This window comes from Arachis hypogaea, chromosome 16, assembly GCF_003086295.3.
Source record: "Arachis hypogaea cultivar Tifrunner chromosome 16, arahy.Tifrunner.gnm2.J5K5, whole genome shotgun sequence".
In the NCBI taxonomy this organism is placed as follows: Eukaryota; Viridiplantae; Streptophyta; class Magnoliopsida; order Fabales; family Fabaceae; genus Arachis; species Arachis hypogaea.
Genome location: NC_092051.1, coordinates 32,401,327 through 32,425,996, shown reverse-complemented (window position 1 = coordinate 32,425,996; position 24,670 = coordinate 32,401,327). Strand labels below are relative to the sequence as shown.

Here is a 24,670-nt window from a genome sequence, read left to right as displayed (position 1 = left end):
GAAATATTCGATTTAAGTTTTAAAAAAGCTCATATTTTAGTATTAAATATTATAAGAGTCGTCGTAATACCCGAGCTATCAGAGTGGCGCAGCCGGAAGCGTAACATTATGATAGTTAGGGTGTTACAATTTGCAGCGAAATCTTCAAGTGTCGGCAAAGAAGTCACAAGTACTAGATCGGTATATTTACTATTAAAATCTGCAACTCTCTCATTGTTCCTGTAATGGCTAACAACAGTCTCCATGTTATTGATGAATTCAAGAATGGTGTCTTTCTTTCTCACATATGCCTTTATTAAAGAGTTAATCCTTTCGCATTGGGATGTTGTCTTGATTCGCCCAAAAAAATGGTTTTTCAAAGATGCAAGAGCTCATAAATACCTCACTCATAGGTTTGGTCAGCCCAAGAGTTGCTTGATAAGTTATACTTCTCCACCATATTTTCCCCCTTGACCTCAAACTCTTCAACACTCACATTAGCATATATAAACTTCTTGAAGTCATTTAGAAATCCATTGTTCTTAACCTTCTTGCATGCATTCCTATGTAAGTGCCATGTACATAATTGATGTATTGCATAAGGATAAACTTGTTTAATGACTTCTCTCATTGAAAGATCTCCATCGATGACAACTGATCTAGGGTGCTTATTCCCCATTGCTTCTAAAAAGATTTGTAAAAGCCACTTATATGAACCAATATCCTCATTAACAAGAAGACCGCATCCAAATATGTCAGTCTGCCCATGATGATTGCTATCAAAAAATATCACAAGTGGTTTATTATAGACGTTCCTATTATAAGTCGAATCAAATGTCAACACATCCCAAAGCACTCATAATCAATACAACTAGTCCCATCAGTCCGAAACAAATTTTTCAATCGATTCTCATTACTTAATGTATACTTGCCAAAGATATAAGAATCATTCCCAGCCTTACCTCTCAGGTGTAGGATTACAAGTGTTCATAACACGCAGCGGATGTAATAAAATAATCTTATATATCTATTTTGTACTTAAAACTTTATTAAAATAAGATGGGTTAGATGCCAATACCTGAGTACCCTAGTGAATAAAAACTTTCTCCTTCGATAGTATGAAGGTACTATGTGTATTCACACCGAGACTGATCCATGTTGTCAACTCCTTGATTAATGAATTTAACTGAGAAATTTCTTGCAGCTCCTTGTACCAGCAATTCTTCACTAAGAATTGGAGTATTTGTGTATGTAGAGGTAGAAAAAAAAAGTTTTGTCCTTTTCTTTTACCACATACATCTATATATAGGATGAGATTGGTAACTGATTTTAAGATCAAATCTTATAATTCAAATTACAACTTAATTTGAAATAGAATCAATTAGGATCTTATCCATATTTAAAACTCAACATAGAATAAATAAATAATTATTTAATATTCTCAATTATCATATTATTATATTTATGGTGCTAGAAAAGAATATAATAATATTCTATTTGAATTAATATAATTATTTATTTGATTAAATCAAAATTATAATTAAATAATTATTTACCAAGGATTAGAACACTTGTTAGTGTATGACCCCATAGATTCAATACTAAGCGGGTAGTAAATTAGTCATACTAAATTTACTAATCAAGGTTGGAGTCTAGTAACACTCTTTGACGACCTGATAGTATGAAGCAATAATATTTTTACTAAGAACCCAAGATGAACAAAAAATATAACTCCTTCCATCTTTTCAGCTCTTGGCTAACTTTTAGAGTTCGGTTTGATTGTCAAACTCTAACTTGTTACCATTATTATAATGAATTATGAATGAATTAAGAAACTCATTTCTTAATTCATTCAAACCCCTTGGTCAAGGCATTGTTTATTTTAATCATTATAATCGTAGATTTCAAACTCATTACCATAGTTGATGGATTCCATATTGACTAATCATTAATTCTACAAGTATTTAAATCATACCCAATGTCTATTCAACTAGCACCGTAGGGTATTAGGTGTCCGAAATCAAAGTATAATAAATACATTGTCAATTACTATGATAGTCACAGGTCAAAGAAAAATTCTTATATTATGTTCATCATAAGAATATCCTATTGACAAATATATGGTAACTATAACCATTAGGAATTCTCAAAGTGAGTCAGTTCAATGGTCATATCTCTATATATACCATTTATATATATATAATTTAATAAATGATATCTATTAATCTTCATCGAATGAAGACTATTATATATGTGTGTATATATATATATATATATATATATATATATATATATATATGAATCTACCCGAATCACTAATGTCCCAATTTTAGTGATTCTACGATTAAGAACAATTTAAATTAAAAGTACTCAAAAAATGTGTATCTCATTATTACAATCCCTATCGTAATTATTCATTTCTAATTTTAAGTAAGGACACTATCATAAATTATAAAAGTTTATTCTTATAATAATAATAATAATAATAATAATAATAATAATAATAATAATAATAATAATAATAATAATAATAATAATAATAATAATAATAATAATAATAATAATAATAATAATTCATGATAGCATTTTGTTGGACATACATACTTATCTCCAATTCAGGTAGCTTACAGCAGCATTTGCATCACCACCCTTCACATTTTTTTCCCTATGTTGAGTAATGAGGTTTTACATATCTTTTTAGTTGAATGACAAGTTTACATATCCACCTTCTTGAGCAGCCAAGTATCCAAAGATGTGATAGGTCCTGATGCCTATGTCATGCAAATTTTTTACTTAAGCTTTATCTAAATCAGTGAATGTGTGATACTCAGGCATCATATTAATGTCGAGTGGATCCACTAAACCATGAGAATACTCTTCGTAGAACAAAATAACCTTTCATTTAGAATTTTTTTTCTACCCAGACGTGCACGAATTCTTGCAGGGCATCTACTTCGAGTTAGGGGTTGGTGGCCTCTGATTTTTTCGTCCTTTTCAACCTCTTCCTTTCTTGAGCCCTCCTAATTGCAAATAATTTGGCGCATGACGTTGGGATTTTTGCCAGTAAAGAATTTCATAAAAACAGTCGCGTTGTAGATATAGTCTCTAAACCGACAGAAATTCCTTCGTACAAACGTTTTGGTTGTCACAAGTAACAAACCCCTTTGAAATTGATAACCGAGTATTTTAAATCTCGGGTCGTCTTCTCAAGGAATTGCAGGGAGGTGTTCTTATTATTGGTTATGAAAAAGTGTGTTTTGGGGTTTTGGATTAAGGTAAAAAGTTAGTTGAATAACAAGAAAGATAAAATAATAATAAAAATAAACTCTTGGCAAGGTATGAGAAATTAGAAGTCCAGACTTAGTTATCCTTATCAATAATAATGAAAGTTGAATCTTAATTCCACTTAGTTGACCTTTACTAAAGCAAAGGAAAGTCAAGGGACAAATTGGTTTGATCTTCGAATCCTATTTATTTCCTAAGAAAAGATTGGGATTATTGAAGTTCAACTCAATTGGCAAGATAACAATGATCAATTATGCTGTTGAATTGGATAACTCCTGAGTTACTGATTTCTTAACCAAAACCAAAAGGGGAAAGTAAATCTACTGGAATAAAAATGCCTTCAGATGGGAAGCAATAATCATGTAAATAAAAGAAAGCAATAATAACTGAAATACTTCAAATAATATTAATTCAAAGAAAATCATAACGTGAATGTATCATAAGCCAAATAGGCAACATAACTAATATAAGCATTAAAGTATCTGAAAATAAGAGATAAATATAAAGTAAAGGAACATTGAACTTGGGATTGAGAGTCACTCCTAAAACTAAGAGAAGTCCTAAATCATAATCCTAAGAGAGAGGAGAGAACCTCTCTCTCTCTAAAAACTACATCTACTCCTAAAATTGTGAATGTGAAAAACTTATTTTATGAATGGATGCATTCTCCAACTTTATAGCCTCTAATCTGTGTTTTCTGGGCCGCAAACTGGGTCGAAAACAGCCCAGAAATCGCTGGAGAAGAAATCTGCCACGCTGGTTTTTCGTCACTGCGACACGGCCGCATGGATCACACGGTCGCGTCACTTAGCGTCAGGGAAACTATGTCATATTATATATCAAATCGAAGCCCTGGACGTTAGCTTTCCAACGCAACTGGAACCGCATCGTTTGGACCTCTGTATCTAAAGTTATAGTCGTTTGAGTGCGAAGAGGTCAGGCTGGACAGCTTAGCAATTTCTCCAACTTCTTGTATTCCTTCTATTTTTGCATGCTTCCTTTCCATCCTCCAAGCCATTCCTGCCCTATAATCTCTGAAAACACTTAACACACATATCAAGGCATCGAATGGTGATAAGGGAAAATTAATTTTTTTGGTAATTAAAAGGCTCGAGAAGCAAGTTTCCAATTATAGAATAAAATTAGGAAGGAAATATAAAACCATGCAAATATTATGAATAAGTGGGTAAAGAGTTGATAAAATCCACTCAATTGAGCACAAGATAAACCATAAAATAGTGGTTTATCAACCTCCCCACACTTAAACATTAGCATGTCCTCATACTAAGCTCAAGAGAAGCTATAAAGATGAAGAGGGATGGTAGAATGTATGAAATGCAACCTATCTATGTGAATGCAGCTATATGCTAAGATGTTTCTACCTACTTGGTTAAAAATAAATAAGTTCTCCAAGACAAACATGAATCAGATTTCACTAATTCAAATTATACAATAAAAGACAAGTAAACTTGTAAGAAGATAGCTCATGAAAGCAGGGAACATAGAATTGAGCACTGAACCCTTACTGGTAGTGTATATCACTCTAACTCTCAAGTGTCTAGGGTCAATCACTCTACTCTTCTCTAGTCATTCTTTCTAAACTTTGTTCTTCATCTAACCAATCAACAAATATTTAGCATACAAATGCAAACATCATGAGGTCTTTTCAGGGTTGTAATGGGGCTAAGGTAAAGGTAAGGATATATATATGGCTAAGTGAGCCATAATTTGAATCTTTGACTAACCTAAGTTCTCACATAACATACATACACTCTATAATTTTAAAATCATACCTAGCTACCCATAATTCCCACTTTTGTATAATTCCCATACTCATGTACCAAATTTTCTTTAATTTTTATCACATGTGCATTGATTTTTTCATTAACTTAACATTGGGGTAATTTTGTCCCCTTATTTATTTATTTATATTATATATTTTTTTTTTCTCTTTTTCCTTTTTTTTTCTCTTTTTTTTTAAATCTGAAAAATAAACATAACTTATCAATGCACATGGATTTTTAAATTTTTTTTTTGGTCTCACATGAGTAGGTACCCAAATTTTCCAATATTCAAAATTAGAAACATGATACATTCCCTTATTAACCCATGTTCCCACAGTTTTCCCACACTTAATTGTTACACAATCTCTATCTTAAGCTAACCAAAGATTCAATTGGGATATTTAATTATTTTTCTGCTTTAAGGCTAGTGATATGGTAAAATACAGAACAAATGGGGATTAAAAAGGCTCAAAGTGGCTGACAAGGGTGATTTAAAGGGTAGGCTTATTTGGGATAAGTGAGCTAAAATCAAACAATGGCCTCAATCATATGCAAGCATGTAAATACACTAAATAATGGACATATAGATTGGAACAAAGCAAAGATTACAATCATAGAGAAGTAAACACACAAGAATAAAATATTTATGGTTAAATAATGTAACCATGTAAATAAGCTCAAAATCTCACAGGTTGTGTGTTCTTTGGCTCAAAAACCATGTTCCAAATACAACTTCAAACAAGTTTTAACACATAAAAATTAAATTTTTTTTATTTAAATTAATGAAATTTTTCAAAAATAGGATCTTAAAAAGAAACTTATTATTTTAACCAAGCAGTAACTAAATGCATAAAATCAAATAAATATGCAAATGCAACAACTAATTTAACGAAGAAAATTAAAACAATGGTGTTGAAAGGAAGAAAATAGCTAACCCATGGAGATCGGTATCGACCTCCCCACACTTAAAGATTGCACCGTCCTCGGTGCATGCTGAGATGTGCAGGTGGACGAGTTGTTCCAACTGATGCTTTCTTCAAAGAATTTACAGATGGACTTGTCTGTCTCCCCATGTAAGCGTCTTCAGGTTCTCTTCCTGGTGGCCATCCTGAAAGAAAAAGGGAAGAAAGGTAACCCAATAATAGAGATAAGAAAATAAATGAGGTATAGTTGGGTTAATGCCAAATGATAAGGGTCTCATTTACATGGAAGCTTCAACATGTACGTGAGAAAACAATATAAGCACATGGCATACTAGTGGTGTAAAATTTGCAACAAATGAGAGGGGAGTGTGGGTAATGCAAAATAGTATAAGTTCATATCAATGCAAGAGAAGTACAAGTATCATAAAAGATTAGCATTGATTTAAATAATGTTACCCAATCAGAATAAAACAAGTCATAAGCACTAAGATAATACCAGAAAAGATGTAACAGCTGAATAAGAACATTTGAACACCAATGGTAAAATAATAAATTTAGAAAAAATAAAAATATGCAATGAATGAAAGTATGCAAATAAATTAAATAAAATAGAATGAGAGTGAAAAAGGATGAGAAGAGGAAAAAGAAAGTGAGAAAGGAGAGAGAAGGAAGAAATTAGGATTAGAAAAGAAAAGATAAGAAAATTGGCACTAATCTGGATAGGTTGTGCGACGCTGGCGACGCAGTCGCGTGGGTGACGCGGTCGCGTGGTGCGCGATAAGGTTGGGTGACGCGGACGCATGGGGCACGCGATCGCGTGACTCGATTTGTGCTAGTGGCGCGAGTGCAGCCTCGCGGTCGCACAACTCTCTGTTCAAAACTTAGTATTGCCAAAATCCAGGGTGACGCGGTCGCGTGGGGCATGCGATCGCGTGGGTGGCCTTATTTCCAATATGACGCGGACGCATGGGTCACGCGTTCGCGTGGGAGGGATTGGGCTTCTAGCACGAGTCCAGCCCAACTCCAGCTCAACTCTCTGCCATGCACCCTTGTTACGTCGATTTTCATGGCAAGCGGCCGCGTGGGTGACGCGATCGCGTGGGAGGCCAAAGTTCCCACATGACGCGGTCGCGTGAGCGACGCGGTCGTGTGGGGTCAAATTATGCTAAAGGCACGCCTCCAGCCACGCTCTCGCGTGACTTTCTGTTCGTCTTCTTTTCTTCCCATTGCACTGGTGACGCGGACGCGTCAGCGACGCTGCCGCGTCGCGTGCGTGCTTTTTTTTTATAATCTGAAAAGAAAATGCAGAATGCAGTGTTAATATGAATGTGATGCAAAACTCCAGGTTCAATATAAAATAAAATAGAACTCGAAAACAAATAAAACTAAATAAAAATGAAAAAAAGGAACGATCATACCATGGTGGGTTGTCTCCCACCTAGCACTTTTAGTTAAAGTCCTTAAGTTTGACATTTGGTGAGCTCCCTGTTATGGTGGCTTGTGTTTGAACTCATCCAGGAATCTCCACCAATGTTTGTATCTCCAGTAACCTCCGGGGTCCCAAACTAGGCATGTAAAGCCCTTAAGAAGCTTCAAACAGATTCTTAGGCTCCCGGAGTGATAGATGTCAGAGCAGATTCCAGGATCCCAAACTTTGCTTTTACACCCATTTTTGTCGGGATCTGTATTTTTCCAGCTGGGTGATAAGTAATTTGAATTCTCACTGCAGCTACCAAACAGCTTCCTAGACCCATTCAATTGAGCTCTACACCAACCGTTGCGTTTAAACTTAAAGCTTCCAACCATAATGAACCTTGCAGGACAATTCTTACCACTGGCCATCTTCCTCTTACTCTTAATGTTACAAAGAGCTCTAAGTTGACCATCCGTCTCCAGTAGCCCATATTCAAGTGGAATTACAAAGCTAAGGGATATGAATTTTACCCACTTGAATGTTGTGAAGGATGATGGCAACTTAGGGGGAGGTATTTTTAATGAAATTGCAAACTCCACTCCCTTGTGCTCTTCTCTGATAATTACCACCTCTTTGCAAGCTTCTTCAATTTCAACCTCTTCCTCTTGGTAGCTTTCTTCCAATTCAATCTCCTCTTCATTGCTTTCCAAGGGCATGGGAGGTTGTGCTTCTTCTTCTTGAATCTCCATCTCTTGATCAACCTCTTCCAAGTCTTTAACTGTGATATGCCTTGGAGGTTGTACACCCTCCTCAGCATCAATTTCGAACATCTTGGAAGGGGGTTCTATGACTGGACTTTCCCATGGAGGTTCTGCATCTCCTAAGTCTTCAACCACTTCTTCTTCTTCAATAATTCCGGCTTCCTCTACTTGTTCCAGTACAAAGTCATGCTCCGTACTGTTCACTGGAGTTTCTAGTATCTCCTTCATGCTACGTTCTTCATTAGATTGTCCACATGAAGCCATGGGGGTTCCTTGAGTGTCCGAACATCGGGAAGCTAATTGATTTATCGCTTGCTCCAATTGATGAAGGGTTGCCTGAAATCGATCCACTGTTTCCTTGAAACGATTCTTTGTCTCTTGATGCACTCGGCTTTCATAAATAGGATCATAGTGCTCTTGGATTGATGGATATGGAGATGGTGAATATTGAAGTGGTGGTTCTTGTGAGTAATTGGGTTAGAATTGGGGTGGTTCTATATATGGTTCATATGGCTCATAAGGTGGTTGGTATGGTGGTTGAGGGTTAGGGTCATATGGAGGTGAATGGCGGAAAGGGGCTTGTGAGTTTGGTGGGCCAAAGTTATGTTGAGGAGGGGGTTCATAGGCGTGTGGTGGTGGTTGTTGATAATCAAAAGAGCGCTCACCATAGCCATTGCCTTGATATGCATCACAGAATGGTTGTTGATAGTCCATTGGAGGTGGTTGTTGCCATGAGGGTTGATTAAATCCTTGCGACTCCTCCCATCTTTGATTCTTCCAACCTTGATGCCTATTTTCATTATAGTTTCCATTCTTAACAACAACATTGGAATCAAACTTGAAGCCAGAGGGGTGAGAATTCATAGTAATAGGAGAAAATAAAAATAAAAACTAACAAAAAGAAAATATTTTGAAAAAAAAAAGAGATGATTTTAAAAAAAATTGAATTTTTGAAAAATAAGATAAGATAAGATAAAAAAAATTTTAAAATAAAAATCTGATATTTTTTTAAATATTTACAATAACCAATAATAAGGCACACGTTTGCAATTCCCCGGCAACGGCGCCATTTTGACGTTGGGATTTTTGCCAGTAAAGAATTTCATAAAAACAGTCGCGTTGTAGATATAGTCTCTAAACCGACAGAAATCCCTTCGTACAAACGTTTTGATTGTCACAAGTAACAAACTCCTTTGAAATTGATAACCGAGTATTTTAAACCTCGGGTCATCTTCTCAAGAAATTGCAGGGAGATGTTCTTATTATTGGTTATGAAAAAGTGTGTTTTGGGGTTTTGGATTAAGGTAAAAAGTTAGTTGAATAACAAGAAAGATAAAATAATAATAAAAATAAACTCTTGGCAAGGTATGAGAAATTGGAAGTCCAGACTTAGTTATCCTTATCAATAATAATGAAAGTTGAATCTTAATTACACTTAGTTGACCTTTACTAAAGCAAAGGAAAGTCAAGGGACAAATTGGTTTGATCTTCGAATCCTATTTATTTCCTAAAAAAAGATTGGGATTATTGAAGTTCAACTCAATTGGCAAGATAGCAATTATCAATTACGCTGTTGAATTGGATAACTCCTGAGTTACTGATTTCTTAACCAAAACCGAAAGGGGAAAAGTAAATCTACTGGAATAAAAATGCTTTCAGATGGGAAGCAATAATCATGTAAATAAAAGAAAGCAATAATAACTGAAATACCTCAAATAATATTAATTCAAAGAAAATCATAACGTGAATGTAGCATAAGCCAAATAGGCAACATAACTAATATAAGCATTAAAGTATCTGAAAATAAGAGATAAATATAAAGTAAAAGAACATTGAACCTGGGATTGAGAGTCACTCCTAAAACTAAGAGAAGTCCTAAATCCTAATCCTAAGAGAGAGGAGAGAACCTCTCTCTCTAAAAACTACATCTACTCCTAAAATTGTGAATGTGAAAAACTTATTTTATGAATAGATGCATTCCCCCACTTTATAGCCTCTAATCTGTGTTTTCTGGGCCGCAAACTGGGTCGAAAACAGCCCAGAAATCGCTGGAGAAGAAATCTGCCACGCTGGTTTTTCGTCACTGCGACACGGCCGCATGGAGCACGCGGTCGCGTCACCTAGAGTTAGACAAACTATTTTATATTATATATCAAATTGAAGCCACGGACGTTAGCTTTCCAACGCAACTGAAACCGCGTCATTTCAACCTTTGTAGCTAAAGTTATAGTTGTTTGAGTGCGAAGAGGTCAGGCTGGACAGCTTAGCAATTTCTCCAACTTCTTGTATTCCTTCCACTTTTGCATGCTTCCTTTCCATCCTCCAAGCCATTCCTGCCCTATAATCTCTGAAAACACTTAACACACATATCAAGGCATTGAATGGTGATAAGGGAAAATTAATTTTTTTGGTAATTAAAAGGCTCGGGAAGCAAGTTTCCAATTATAGAATAAAATTAGGAAGGAAATATAAAACCATGCAAATATTATGAATAAATGGGTAAAGAGTTGATAAAATCCACTCAATTGAGCACAAGATAAACCATAAAATAGTGGTTTATCAGCGCATAATTACACAAGCATCGCTATCGCGTTTGACTTCATCTAATCTCATATAACAAAATCATGTATCAGTGCATAAGTCTTGTAGAATTGATAGACAACATCCTCATCTATAAACTCAAGTTGCATGATATCTTCTCGTGACAGGTTTACTATTCTCTTATCTTGATGTCTATCTTCATCAAGCTCCGAATCATTGTCTAAAAACTCTTCTTCTTCTCCTCTTGGGAACTTGTAACACCCTAACTACCAAAGCTCACGCTTCCGGCTGCGCAACTCTGATAGCTCGGACATTACGACGACACTGCTACTATTTAATACTAAAATATGAGCCTGTTTGAAACTTTAGACCGCAATACCGCTCCCAAAAATACTTTCATCCGATAACATACATCCATAGATACCATACAACTTACAAAACTCATAAAGAGTACATCCATATATATATATATATATATATATATATAATATTACAAGCATTACCCAATACAATTCCTATCCCTCTTACAGAATGTATCAAGATAAAGGCGAGGGAACAAAAATATACTAAAGCAATACAGAGCATCTCAATAACAACTAAATGAACTCTTCATAACTTCTGCGCCATATCCTGAAAAGGGAAAAATGTAGGGGGGTGAGAACTTCATCCTCGAAAGGGTTCTCAGTAGAGGGTTTTTGGGAATTACTGTAATAGGATACGTGAAGATAAACTGTACCAGTGACTAATAACCGTCTTATGCCTCTTTTTAAAAACAATGGTTTACAATAAGAGTAAAGTCGGAAATCTTTTCTGAAAGAGGAACCATTCAATTCTCAAAAACTCAAAAGCCTTTCAAAACGATTTATCTATGCTGAAACAAAATAGCCTTTCATATTTTATTCCAAACCAAAAACACAAAACCAAAATCAACCATCGGTTCATCTCATTCCAACCACGGCCCTAGGCCCAAACAATTCAACCATCAACCAATCACCACAGTCCAACAGAGCCCCAGTAGCAAACACAAATAGGAAGATGCAAGCACAGACAAACAGTTATTGCAAGTAGAACAATTAGCAATTAATCACATAGGCAAACCAAGTATGATATGCACGCCCAAGCAATGCCACATAGATGCATATGATGCATGCCTGTCCCTAGTGGCTGATGATATCATCTGTCGGTTATAGAGCCAACTCGACAAGTCCTGGTAGCTAACCATTGGACTGTCCCTCTGTCGCGCATCCCCAACTCGAGTTATACTCATCATAAACTTGATCATAATCATGATCCATATCCATCACCCTCACTGGTGAATATTTACAGGGGGCGAGCTCATCCGGGACTTTCACAGTTCCCGGCCACACTTACGACATAGGGTCAAAAGAGGTTCGAGTCTCAACCTGGAGCACGTGGTGGCTAGCCACTGCCTCCTACCAGGGAAACTCTCATCTCCGATAGTGGATGTGCAACATTCACATTTATCAATCATTCAGCATATACGTGCATTCAATCTCATCCATGGATCAACATCCATCTCAGCCATCCGGCTCACGGTTCAGTCTAGAACCAGCCAATATTCATATCATACACAGCCATTCCGGCTCACAGTTCAATCCAGAACCAACCAGTATTCATAATCATACACAGCCATTCTGGCCCATAATAAAACAGCATTTCCACCATTCAAAATCATCAAATTCATAAAATCGGCATTTAAGCCATAAATCACTTTTTCTCAAATCATTTCACTTTGAAATCAAGTTTCAACTCTTTTCAGCCTTGGCTTTAAAGATCTCATTTCTCAAATTATCTCAGGCTCATAAGCCACTTTTACTCAAGGAAAATTCCCTTTTTAAAATAAGCCACTCTCGGCTTCCTCTTTCCAAAACCATGGAAAGTTAAAGATTCCTTTTGAAACATTCAAAATCACCCATCCAACAATGGAATTTTTGTAACAAAAGTTTCTCGGCAGAGTCCCAAGTCCTTAGGGGAGAATAGCATAACTCATTTCGCCAAATTCATTTAAAATCATTAAAACCTTGGCTTTCCAATTTGAGTAATAAAATAAGATCTAAGCCAAACCAAGTCACGTAATCATTTACTTCCTTCAAAGCCGTTTCCTTTACTTAGGCAAAACCAGCTTCAACCCCCCATGACAAATTCTAAAGCGTTTCAACTGTTCAAAATTGTTTGTCTTGCAAAAGTTCAGAATTCAAAGAGTACTTAAAATCTTTCTCAAAACATTTCAAAATAAAACTTGTCAATAGACATTTAGGTTCTTTCAAAGTCATTGAAACTCCTCTAATTGAAACCCTCAAGTCAAATTCAAAGGCATTGCCCTTGTCACATTTAAAACAGCTTTAAAACATAAGTTTCACCTAAATAACTTTCTCCTGAAAGAGATACAATGCCTTTCTCACGAAGCAAGACTAAATCACAATTTCCTCTTTAATAATTCATTTCAAAAGCATGAATCATCCTTTTCTTGATAATTCAAATGAAATAGTAGAAGTCTTTAACTCATCATTTTTCCAAACAACATTTTAATAAAGACTCGGATTTTATAGAAATTCCGGCAGCATCTCCCCTAAAACTTGGACTTTGCCACCCGGTTCGGGTCCCAACAAAACCATTCCACAATCCTTTTCAACAACCCAAAATCCAAAATCAGTTCAAGGCAAGCCAAATCCAACAGTCATCTCAATACCATATTTCCAAAAAACCGTTTCAAAATTAACTCATTATCAGCCGAATAAACTCATTTCTAAAGCTTTAAAGAAACGGTTCAGCAACAATCATTTATCAAAAACCAGATCATTTAAAGCCAGCCAGGCTGAAATCAAGAGTGTATTCTATTTTACACATTCTCAAGAAAATCCATTCAATTCAAATAAATTTCCAATGGATTTAACTCGATCTCAAAGCTTTAAAAGAATCAATTTCAAAAGCATTTTGTTTCACAAAGCCACACAACAGTCGAGTCAAACAAACACCCATAATCATACAAAACAGCCAAACAATACATAGGACTGATACAATCACCAAATACACATCCTGACATCAGTACCCATATGTAATAATTCCAATATATAATAATATAGTTTTTGGAAAGCGCCCCTACCTCAAAACGCAAATCCATAACCCAAAAGCCTCATCAAGTCCTTTCCGCCTCAAGCCGAACTGACGGCAACCAAAACCTCAGCTCCCAGTAACGTTCGCAATAACCATAGTAACACTAATCGCAACATACAATAATCAGGACTCGACCCCACATTATCAAAACTCATTCATTAACCAAACACAATAGAATACTAACGTGAGATTTTCTGAAACATAAATACTTACTGAACTAGCAAAACGAAGCAGCTGTGATTTCGAACAGGCCCCGCAACAGCTCTGGCGGCGGCCAGAAGCTCCGGTAGATAACCTATAAAGACTGCGCAGCATTAAAACCTTCTCGAAATGCAAAAGGCAGAAACCTCAAATAAAACTCTTACCGGTATACTTTTCTAGTGACGGCAGCAAGGTCTCAAGTAGCTGAAGCTCAACCCGGAGCTCCGGCGGTGATCCCGGAAGTCACAGGACCATCCCCGGCAGTCAGAATCACAGAGATGCGGCTCCCTTCTCCTGCAGCGACACCTGCAGCAGTCGAAACCCCTTTCTGCCGCGGCAGCTTGGCTCACCATCATCAGCAGCGGCGAACTCCGGTGGGGGCAAGGGCGACCCTAGTGACGGCGACCACCACAGTGACAGCAGCGTTGCGTTTCTGTCTAGCTGTCGCGTTTGCTCTCCCCTAGACCCGATCGGCGACTGACCACCTTCAACGGAAAAGGAGCAAGTGACAGCAGCGGCTGGGCGGCGATGGATCTGAAGCAGGGAGGTTCGGCCGCGTGAACAGTACCTTCCCTCTGCCGATTTCCCTCACAGTCGCGTATTTCATGGCAGTGGCAGATGTTTCATCCATGACGATGCTGTAGCGTGGTGACAGATTGGCAGCAAGGTGCAGCTCTACGGGACGGCGACGCATGCGAAAACAGCGGTGGGGAGGCAGCAGACGCAACCGGCTGGATGACGGCGCGGCATGGTGGCAAACTGAATGGCAGCGCCAAGCCCTTTCCATCTCCTTCCCTTTTTCTGGCTCGATCCCCCTTTCCTGATTCTGTTTCCTTCCTCCATGGAACAAGAAAAGGAAATCATGGGTCCTGCTATGGGCTTCAATTTCGGTGAACTTGCTAAAGGTGAAAGGGAAGATAGGGCAGGGTTAAGGGGAAAAACTGTGTTGAGGGAGGTGAGGCTGCTGCCTGATTCCTTTTTCCCCTACTGCTGCTGCGCGTGAATGGAGATAAGGGGAGAAGAGGTGCGTTGCTGATGGGGAAACCGGGTAACCAGGTTAGGGTTTTAGGGTTTCATTTTGAAAATTAGGGTTAAGGGCATTATGGTAATTTCACATAAAATTGGGAATAATATAGTAATTGAAACCCAATGTAAATTCAACACTAATTGTATATGGAAAAATACTATTTGCTCATCAATTTCACAAATAATTTTCCATAAAATGCCCAAATCAAAATAATTAGAAATAATATAATTAAACCCTTTATTTTTCCAAAGTAGCAGTATTAATATTTAAAATATTACTTATCTAATCCAAATCATATAAAATCCTTATTATTTCATAACTACCAACTTTATAATTTGAATATAGAAAATATTCCAATAATTGTAAAATTGGATAATAATTTCAATTTATTTCAAATTCAATAAATCAAAACTTGCTTTAATTTTCTTTAATAGAGAAATTTCCGAAATTAAAGCTACAGAAACACTGAATTTGAAATTGGCTAATGATGACCCTTTTTCAAAGGTTTTGTGTCTTACATTCTACCCACCTTATAAAAATTTTCGCCCTCAAAAATTTATAGAAAACGAAGAAAATTTCATAACAGTTCCCCCTTGAACACATTTAAGGAAGAAGCAACAATATCTCAACATACAAACATATATATATATATATATATATATATACAATTTTCAAATACTTGGGTTGTCGTATGCATAAGGATACAAAGGTAAGAGTGTGACTGCAAGGCAAACATTACAAGATAGGCTCAATGCACAAGGTCACATGATCTCAAGGCTTTGCAAAAACTTGAGGTGCCAAAATAGGGTGCAAATCAAGATAGGCGTTCACAAAGCAAAGTGGTAATTAGTGTGGTAAAAGGCTGCAAAGCATGTTGGTATTTAAACAGTGGCATAACGTTCGCTGACAATTCTCGTTCCCACTTCAGAACTTCAATTTCCCAACTCCACCAATCATTTTACAATCTCATAGCCAATCATAAGCCTAACAACCGCAAACCCATTCGCAAGGAACAAAACACCCACAATTCTTAACGTTGCACACCTACCGCTTCAACTTTCGTATGCACACATCACGTCTTAAAGAACTAACGCATCGCATTACTATATCTACAGATCGCACGTGATATCAAAACAATTCTCGAGTCTACTCAGAAGAATACGAGATCTTAGAAAGGAGAGACAAATGTCAAAGACAATACTCATAGATTTGAAAGAATATATCCAATTCCAGATAAACAAGGATGTTCAAGCAATGAAGTTTGCTAGACACAATTCAATTGACAACTTCAAAGATAACCTTTAGATCAAAGAAGTTCAATAGGATCAATAAGAAGAAAACCAGCGCATCAGTTTGAAACAAACTCAAGCTGAATCGGGGAAGCATGAGGTTTACAGAAGAGAATATTTCAAACCCAAGACAAAGCTCACAGAACTCAAGAGCATGATTAAAAATACTTTCGAATACATTGTTCATGAAAGATTCGAAAACTTGCGAAAAAACTACTTTGCAGTCTAGAAGAAAAGTTGAGCAACAAACATTCTTCAAGAGAGTAGCAAAAGCATAAATGTGGCTTTACTTCAATACAATTTCATGTTGAAGTAGATCATGTAGAGTTTTAAAAACAAAATGCACACAAGTTTGGCTAAGAGCTAAAATATTTCCCCAAATATTTTAGAAAGATAATTAGATGCACAACCTAACCAAAAGCAATCATAAAACTCGGAAGAAAATCAAATGCTTGTTCAAAAATTCTCAAAATTCATATTCAAACAAGCGTGTATAACATTTATAGCATGGACGAAAGAGGAAGTTAAACTCTCTTTAGAAAAGAAATTCCGAGGTAGAAATTTGCTTACAATTTGGTAAAGAAAATAAGTGGTGCGTTACAAACGAACCGGTTTCCACTAAATAAGGAAGCTTTTCAAAACCTCATTTAAAATAGCGCATGCCAACTTTAAAACAATTTTGCCAAAAATTGAACAATGGTTTCAATCTCAATCAAGCAACAGAAAATAAATTCCGTTTAATATTTCTTCAAAGAGAATTCAAAACTTCTTTAAAAAGTTCAAAACAAGACTCCAAAAGTGTTCTTGAAATCACCATCTCAGAAGAACATTCAAGAAGTTTAAGATGTACTAAAAAGGAGTCAAGCCATGCAAGAAAAGATCTTAAACCAAGATAGTTCAAACAAGATCCACTAGGCATGAGACATCAAACAAGCTTTCAATTGATTCAAAAGAATACAAAAGTCATAGGAAAAGACAACTCAATCATTAGTAATTTCTCAAGATAAATCTTTGACTAAAAACTCTGGTAGAGACAATGAGATGATAAATGATGCACTATTTTGAAACGAATCAAACTGACTCATATAAGAATGAGATTCACCAAAGAAAGGAAAGTTGAGATTGATTGTAGTGTTCCCAAAAGGTAGATGTATAATTAAAAACAGAATCACGTATGACATTCATAGAGGTGAAAAGCTTAAGAAGGAACGAGTTCGCTCATAAGAAAGCCATGAGTCCAACATTTTCAAAAGAACAACAATGGCATAAACCATGTAGTATGCTAAATGGTGCACGAAATTATGATCATCAACAATGGCGCCAAAGACTTGGAGCTCTCAAACGTGAATCACACTTTGTCATAATTCCGCACAACTAACCAACAAGTGCACTGGATCGTCCAAGTAATAAACCTTACGTGAGTAAGGGTCGATCCCACGGAGACTGTCGGCTTGAAGCAAGCTATGGTCACCTTGTAAATCTCAGTCAGGCTAATTCAGATGGTGATGGAGAATTGATAATTAAAAGATAAATAAAACATAAAATAAAGATAGAGATACTTATGTAATTCTTTGGTTGGAATTTCAGATAAGCGTATGAAGATGCTTTGTTCCTCCTGAACCTCTGCTTTCCTATTGCCTTCTTCCAATCATTCATACTCCTTTCCATGGCAAGCCTTATGTTGGGCATCACCGTTGTCAATGGCTACTTCTCGTCCTCTCAGTGAAAACGTTCCAAATGCGCTGTTACCGCACGGCTAATCATCTGTCGGTTCTCGATCATGTCGGAATAGGATCCATTGATCCTTTTGCGTCTGTCACACGCCCAACAATCGCGAGTTTGAAGCTCTTTACAGTCATCCTTTCCCAGATCCTACTCGGAATGCCACAGACAAGGTTTAGACTTTCTGGATCTCAAGAATGACCGCCAATAATTCTAGCCTATACCACGAAGGTTCCAATCTTAGATTAGAAAACCAAGAGATATGCATTCAAGCTTGTTCATGTAGAACGGAAGTGGTTGTCAGTCACGCATTCATAGGTGAGAATGGTGATGAGTGTCACATAATCATCACATTCATCATGTTCTTGGGTGCGAATGAACATCTTAGAGAAGAAATAGACTTGAGTTGAATAGAAAAACAATAGTACTTTGTATTAATTCATGAAGAACAGCAGAGCTCCACACCTTAATCTATGGTGTGTAGAAACTCCACCGTTGAAAATACAAAAGTGATAATGGTGTAAGCATGGCCGAATGGCCAGCCTCCAAGGTCTAGGGACTAAACGTCCAAAGATGAAAATACAATAGTATAAAGTCCTATTTATAGAGAACTAGTAGCCTAGGGTTTATAGAAATCAGTAATTAATGCAGAAATCTTCTTCCGGGCCCACTTGGTGTGTGCTTGGGCTGAGCATTGAAGCTTCCATGTGTAGAGACTTTTCTTGGAGTTAAACGCCAGCTTTTGTGCCAGTTTGGGCGTTTAACTCCAGCTTTTGTGCCAGTTCTGGCGTTAAACGCCAGAATTCTTGAGCTGACTTGGAACGCCTATTTGGGCCATCAAATCTTGGGCAAAGTATGGACTATTATATATTGTTGGAAAGACCAGGATGTCTACTTTCTAGCTAAATTGAGAGCGTGCCAATTAGGCTTCTGTAGCTCCAGAAAATCCACTTTGAGTGCAGGGAGGTCAGAATCCAACAGCTTCTGCAGTCCTTTTTCAGCCTCTGAATCAGATTTTTGCTCAGGTCCCTCAATTTCAGCCAGAAAATACCTGAAATCACAGAAAAATACACAAACTCATATTAAAGTCCAGAAGAGTGATTTTTATTTAAAAACTAATAAAAACATAATAAAAACTAACTAAAATATACTAAAAACATACTAAAAACAATGCCAAAAAGCGTATAAATTATCCGCTCATCACAACACCAAACTTAAATTGTTGCTTGTCCCCAAGCAACTGAAGATCATATAGGATAAAAAGAAGAGAATATACAATGAATTCCAAAAACAACTATGAAGATCAATATTAATTAGATGAGCGGGGCTTTTAGCTTTTTGCCTCTGAACAGTTTTGGCATCTCACTTTATCCTTTGAAGTCCAGAATGATTGGCTTCTATAGGAACTCAGAATCCAGATAGTGTTATTGATTCTCCTAGTTAAGTATGTTGATTCTTGAACACAGCTACTTTATGAGTCTTGGCCGTGACCCTAAGTATTTTGTTTTCCAGTATTACCACCGGATACATAAATGCCACAGACACATAATTGGGTGAACCTTTTCAGATTGTGACTCAGCTTTGCTAGAGTCCCCAACTAGAGGTGTCCAGAGCTCTTAAGCACACTCTTTTTGCTTTTGGACCACGACTTTAACCGCTCAGTCTCAAGTTTTCACTTGACACCTTCACGCCACAAGCACATGGTTAGGGACAGCTTGGTTTAGCCGCTTAGGCCAGAATTTTATTCCTGTGGGCCCTCCTATCCACTGATGCTCAAAGCCTTGGATCATTTTTATCACCCTTGCCTTTTGGTTTAAAGGGGTATTGGCTTTTTCTACTTGCTTTTCTTTTTTTTTCTTTTCTTTTTTCTTTTTTTTTCGCATATATCCTTTTTCTGCAAGCTTTTTACTGCTTTTTCTTTCTTCAAGAATCAATTTTATGATTTTTCAGATTATCAAATAACATTTCTCCTTTTCCCATCATTCTTTCAAGAGCCAACAATTTTAACATTCATGAACAATCAAATTCAAAAATATGCACTGTTCAAGCACTCATTCAGAAAAATAATAGTATTGCCACCACATCAAAATAATTAAACTGTTATAAAATTTGAAATTCATGCACTTCTTTTTCTTTTTCAATTAAAAACATTTTTCATTTAAGAAAGGTGATGGATTCATTTTCATGGCTTTAAGGCATAGACACTAAGACACTAATGATCATGTAATAAAGACACAAACATAAATAAACATAAAGCACAATTTTCTAAAAACAGAAAATAAAGAACAAGGAAATTAAAGAACAGGTCCACCTTAGTGATGGCGGCTTGTTCTTTCTCTTGAAGATCTTATGGAGTGCTTGAGCTCCTCAATGTCTCTCCCTTGCCTTTGTTGTTCCTCTCTCATGGTTCTTTGGTCTTCCCTAATTTCATGGAGGAGGATGGAATGCTCTTGGTGCTCCTCCCTTAGTTGTCCCATGTTGGAACTTAAATCTCCTAGGGAGGTGTTGATTTGCTCCCAATAGTTTTGTGGAGGAAAATGCATCCCTTGAGGCATCTCAGGGATTTCATGATGAGGAGTTTCCTCATGCTCTTGTCCATGAGTGGGATCTCTTGTTTGCTCCATCCTTTTCTTAGTGATGGGCTTGTTTGCAGAGGTGACAAATGAGATGAGGGAAGGCTAACCTTGCTACAGTAGAGGACTTGTCTGCCACATTGTAGAGTTCTTGGGATATAACCTCATGAACTTCTACTTCCTCTCTAATCATGATGCTATGAATCATGATAGCCCGGTCTATAGTAACTTTAGACCGGTTGCTAGTAGGAATGACTGAGCGTTGGATGAACTCCAACCATCCCCTAGTCACGGGTTTGAGGTCATGCCTTCTTAGTTGAACCGGCTTCCCTCTTGAATCTCTCTTCCATTGAGCGCCCTCTTCACAGATGTCCATGAGGACTTGGTCCAACCTTTGATCAAAGTTGACCCTTCTAGTGTATGGGTGTGCATCTCCTTACATCACAGGCAGATTGAATGCCAACCTTACATTTTCTGGACTAAAATCTAAGTATTTCCCCCGGACCATTGTAAGCCAATTCTTGGGGTCTGGGTTCACACTTTGATCATGGTTCTTGGTGATCCATGCATTGGCATAAAACTCTTGAACCATTAAGATTCTGACTTATTGAATGGGGTTAGTGAGAACTTCCCAACCTCTTCTTCGGATCTCATGTCGGATCTCCGGATATTCGCCCTTTTTGAGCTTAAAAGGGACCTCGGGGATCACCTTCTTCTTGGCCACAACTTCATAGAAGTGGTCTTGATGCACCCTTGAGAGGAGTCTCTCCATCTCCCAAGACTCGGAGGTGGAAGCTTTTGCCTTCCTTTTCCTCTTTCTAGAGGTTTCTCCGGCCTTTGGTGCCATTAATAGTTATGGAAAAACAAAAAGTTTTAGCTTTTACCACACCAAACTTAGAAGGTTTGCTCGTCCTCGAGCAAAAGAAGAAAGAAGAGAGTAGAAGAAGAAGAAATACAGGAGATGGAAGGAGCTTTGTATTTCGGCCAAGGGGGATGGGTAGTGTGTATGTTATGTGAAAATGAAGGAGTGAAGATGGGTTTATATAGGAGTGGAGAGGGGGTATGGTTCGGCCATTAGGGGTGGGTTTGGGTGGGAAAGTGGTTTGAATTTGAATGGTGAGGTAGGTGGGGTTTTATGAAGGATGGATGTGAGTGGTGAAGAGAATGGTGGGATTTGATAGGTGAGGGGTTTTTTTGGGGAAGAGGTATTGAGGTGATTGGTGAATGGGTGAAGAAGAGAGAGAGAGGTGGGGTAGGTGGGGATCCTGTGGGGTCCACAGATCCTGAGGTGTCAAGGATTTCTCATCCCTACACCATGTGGCATGTAAAACGCCCCTTGCTGCCAATCCTGGCGTTAAACGCCAGTCTGGTGCCCATTTCTAGCGTTAAACGTCCAAAATGGTGCCAGACTGGGCGTTTAACGCCCATTCTGCTACCCTTACTGGCGTTTAAATGCCAGTAAGTTTCTCCTCCAGGGTGTTCTATTTTTCATTCTGTTTTTCCTTCTGTTTTTGCTTTTTCAATTATTTTTGTGACTTCATATGATCATCAACCTATAGAAAATATAAAATAACAAAAGAAAATAGAAATTTAACATAGATAATTAAAAATTGGGTTGCCTCCCAACAAGCGTTTCTTTAATGTCAATAGCTTGACAGTGGCTCTCATGGAGCCTCACAGATGTTCAGAGCAATGTTGGAACCTCCCAACACCAAACTTAGAGTTTGAATGTGGGGGTTCAACACCAAACTTAGAGTTTGACTGTGGGGACTCTATTTGACTCTGTATTGAGAGAAGCTCTTCGTGCTTCCTCTCCATGGTGACAGAGGGACATCCTTGAGCTTTAAACACAAGGGAGTCTCCATTCACTTGAATGATCAATTCTCCTCTGTCAACATCAATCACAGCTTTTGCTGTGGCTAGGAAGGGTCTGCCAAGGATGATGAATTCATCCATACACTTCCTAGTCTCTAGGATTATGAAGTCAGCAGGGATGTAGTGGCCTTCAACCTTGACCAAGACATCCTCTACAAGTCCATAAGCCTGTTTCTTTGAATTGTCTGCCATCTCCAGTGAGATTCTTGCAGCTTGTACCTCAATGATCCCTAGCTTCTCCATTACAGAGAGAGGCATAAGGTTTATACATGATCCCAGGTCACACAGAGCCTTTTCAAAGGTCATGGTGCCTATGTTACAAGGGATTAAGAATTTCCCAGGGTCTTGTCTCTTCAGAGGTAATCTCTGCCTATTCAAGTTATCTAGTTCTTTGATGAGCAAGGGGGGTTCTTCCTCCCAAGTCTCATTACCAAATAACTTGGCATTTAGCTTCATGATTGCTCAAAGATATTTAGCAACTTGCTCTTCAGTAATATCTTCATCCTCTTCAGAAGAAGAATACTCATCAGAGCTTATGAATGGCAAAAGTAAATTCAATAGAATCTCTATGGTCTCAGTGTGAGCCTCAGATTTCCATGGTTCCTCATTAGGGAACTCCATGGAGGTTAATGGATGTCCATTGAGGTCTTCCTCAGTGGAGATCAATGCCTCTTCCTCCTCTCCAGGTTTGGCCATGGGAGACGTGTTTATGGCCTTGCACTCTCTCTTTGGATTCTCTTCTGTATTGCTTGGGAGAGTACTAGGAAGGAGTTCAGTAATTTTCTTACTCAGCTGTCCCACTTGTGCCTCTAAATTTCTAATGGAGGACCTTGTTTCAGTCATGAAACTTTGAGTGGTTTTGATTATATCAGAGACAATGGTTGCTAAGTCAGAGTGGCTTTGCTTAGAATTCTCTGTCTGTTGCTGAGAAGATGATGCAAAAGGCTTGCTATTGCTAAACCTGTTTCTTCCACCATTATTGTTGTTGAAACCTTGTTGAGGTCTCTGTTGATCCTTCCATGAGAGATTTGGATGATTTCTCTATGAAGGATTATAGGTGTTTCCATAGGGTTCTCCCATGTAATTCACCTCTTCCATTGCTGGGTTCTCAGGATCATAAGCTTCTTCTTCAGAGGAAGCTTCCTTAGTACTGCCTGGTGCTGCTTGCATTCCAGACAGACTCTGAGAAATCATATTGACTTGTTGGGTCAATATTTTGTTCTGAGCTAATATGGCATTCAGAGTATCAATCTCAAGAACTCCTTTCTTCTGAGCTATCCCATTATTCACAGGATTCCTTTCAGAAGTGTACATCAATTGGTTATTTGCAACCATTTCAATGAGTTCCTGAGCTTCTGCAGGCATCTTCTTCAGATGAAGAGATCCTCCAGCAGAGCTATCCAATGACATCTTGGATAGTTCAGACAGACCATCATAGAAAATACCTATGATGCTCCATTCAGAAAGCATGTCAGAAGGACATCTTCTGATCAATTGCTTGTATCTTTCCCAAGCTTCATAGAGGGATTCACCTTCCTTCTGTCTGAAGGTTTGGACTTCCACTCTAAGCTTGCTCAATTTTTGAGGTGGAAAGCACTTTGCCAAGAAGGCATTGACTAGCTTTTCCCAAGAGTTCAGGCTTTCTTTAGGTTGTGAATCCAACCATGTCCTAGCTCTGTCTCTTACAGCAAAAGGAAAAAGCATAAGTCTGTAGACTTCAGGGTCAACCCCATTGGTCTTGACAGTGTCACAGATTTGCAAGAATTTAGCTAAGAATTGATGAGGATCTTCCAATGGAAGTCCATGAAACTTGCAATTCTGTTGCATTAGAGAAACTAATTGAGGCTTAAGCTCAAAGTTGTTTGCTCCAATGGTAGGGATTGAGATGCTTTTCCCATAGAAGTTGGGAGTAGGTGCAGTAAAGTCACCAAGCACCTTCCTTGCATTGTTGGCATTGTTGTTTTCGGCTGCCATTGTTTCTTCTTCCTTGAAGAGCTCTGTTAGGCCCTCTAAAGAGAATTGTTCTTTAGCTTCTCTTAGCTTTCTCTTCAAGGTCCTTTCAGGTTCAGGATCAGCTTGAACAAGTATGCCTTTATCTTTGTTCCTGCTCATATGAAAGAGAAGAGAACAAGAAAGTAGAAAATTCTCTATGTCTCAGTAT

General features: G+C 37.7%; 1 non-coding gene across 1 annotated transcript; it reads left to right on the top strand.

Moving 5' to 3' along the window:
• The first annotated feature begins 23,973 nt into the window (after positions 1-23,973).
• Positions 23,974-24,081, top strand: LOC112760778 (small nucleolar RNA R71). The gene has a single exon (XR_003181201.1). It is a non-coding gene; the product is annotated as a small nucleolar RNA R71 (small nucleolar RNA).
• The last annotated feature ends 589 nt before the right edge of the window (positions 24,082-24,670 follow it).